This window comes from Orycteropus afer, unplaced genomic scaffold (genome assembly GCF_000298275.1).
Source record: "Orycteropus afer afer isolate SDZICR_OR568_19922 unplaced genomic scaffold, OryAfe1.0 scaffold00479, whole genome shotgun sequence".
NCBI classification, from domain to species: Eukaryota; Metazoa; Chordata; class Mammalia; order Tubulidentata; family Orycteropodidae; genus Orycteropus; species Orycteropus afer.
In genome coordinates, this window is record NW_006922066.1 from 1,144,860 (window position 1) to 1,146,889 (window position 2,030).

The 2,030-nt window shown below is 39.9% G+C and overlaps 1 pseudogene; it reads right to left on the bottom strand.

Moving 5' to 3' along the window:
* The window catches only part of LOC103209135, a 5,610-nt pseudogene extending 5,131 nt beyond the window's left edge, over positions 1–479 (bottom strand).
* Between the last annotated feature and the right edge of the window lie 1,551 nt (positions 480–2,030).

Consider the following 2,030-nt stretch of genomic DNA (forward strand, 5'->3'; position numbering starts at 1 on the left):
GTAGAGATACTGCCTAGGAAACCCAAGGAGGGGTGGCTATGAGTTGGGTCTTACTCCATGGCAGTGAGTTTAGTGTTTGTTTTGTTTTTTGTAAAATTCTATTTTATATTACTTTAGAGAAGCTGGAACAGAGTAGCTCAAACTCAAGGATGAAATGAGAGACATCTGAAAACCTGACTCAACCTTATTAGCCTAGTGAATAACAAAAACCAAAAACCAAATCCAATTGCCATTGATTCGATTCTGACTCATAGAGACCCCCACTGGATTTCCAATGCTGTAAATATTTATGGAAGCAGTTTACCTTGTCATCCTCCCATGCAGCAGCTGGTGCGTTTGAACTGCCAACCTTCTGGTTAGCAGCCAAATGTCTTACCCTCTATGCCATCAGAACTCCTTAGTGAGTAATATCACATAAAATTAATGAAGTACCTGATAAACAGGAAAGAGCTATGTTCTTGTCCAAAGTCACGCTCCATTTTAATTTTTAGCAGAGGTTCTGCTTTGCTTCAAAACTACAGACTGTTATGTGTTTCCACGGTCCTTTGCTGAAGCCAATAGATAAATACCTTTCAGAAAAGAATAAGAGAACATTAAATGCTCTCAACAAACAAAATAATGAGGCCAACATGCATTTCCAAGAAGCAAAAGATCAGGATGAAAAATAATTTAGGAAGCATATGTCAAGATGTAAACAATTATTCTCAGGAAGAATATGTGCATAACTAACCAAACTGGTCAGGTGGTAAACCATTGGAGAAGAATATATGAACACTTTCCTCCCAGAAATTAATACAATCATGGATGAATGACTACAAGTCCACAATCAAGAAGAACTAAACTGGCTCACTCACAGTCCCTTAACCAGATGGCTGACTTTTACCTTTCAAAGGACTTTGAACTGAAACTAATCTTATCTACAATCATTCATTAACTCCCTACTTTTCCATTGTTTATGTGTAGAAACCTCTAACTCAATAGAAACAGAGGAACATTGTGTTGAGAGCATCCTCAACTCTGTTTTCCTAATTTGCCTTTTTTTTTCCATTCTTCAATAAAACTGTTCACTTTTGCTTTAAGCAGACTCCATGGCTTGTGCTGTACAACATTTCTTGGTATCAGACATTGTAGGATCCAGAGAAAAGCTACAAAAATGATCCCCCTCAAGACCCAGGCTACAATATCAATTGAAGACAGTTAGGATCTCCTATTCCACAGACCCTCTTGGGCGTTGCTAAGATCATTCCCTCTTGGATTCTTCTCCACATTTTTTAATAGGACTCTCTAAGCTTTAGAAGATTTGCTTTCACTCTTAGTGCACGTTTGTTTGGCCTTTTTTAGATCTATAATTTGGTGCACAAATTGTCTCCATGGAGATTGTTTCAATGGAACTCTGAGAAACCAAAGACAGCACTCCATTTTTAAAATTCTTTCTGAGTGCAAATTTGCTGCTGCTGCTTCTTCTTCTTCTTCTTCTTCTTCTTCTTCTTCTTCTTCTTCTTTTTTTTGAATTGTGATTTGGGTGAAAGCTTACAGAGCAAATTCATTTTCCTTACAGCAGTTCACACATACATTGACTATAATTTACCACAATGCAACACCTCCCCTCCCACTTCCTCTCAATAGCTACCTCTTCCCTGCGTCCCTCCCTCCATGTAATCCTGCCCCCTAAACTGTCTCCCTGTGCATAAACAGCCCCTATTTCTCCCATGATCATTCTCTCCAAGGAGTGTATCTACCTCAGGTACATGTTCAACTCATATGCCTGTCTTTTGTTTGGCTGGAAACCACAGGTGTGGGTTTAATTCCACATTTGAAGGGCAGCTAGGGGCCATAGTCTCAGTGGTTCCACCAGGCTCTATCAGACCAGCAAACCTGGTCCCACCCCCCTTTTTTTTCTCCCAAATGATTTTGAGTTTTGTTCCACATTATTTTCCCTCTCTATCCAGGGTCTCCTCCATAGATCCCCCTCTGAGTGGTTGACAGTGGTAGCCAGGCATTGCCTAGTTCTTCTGGTCTCATAGTCATAT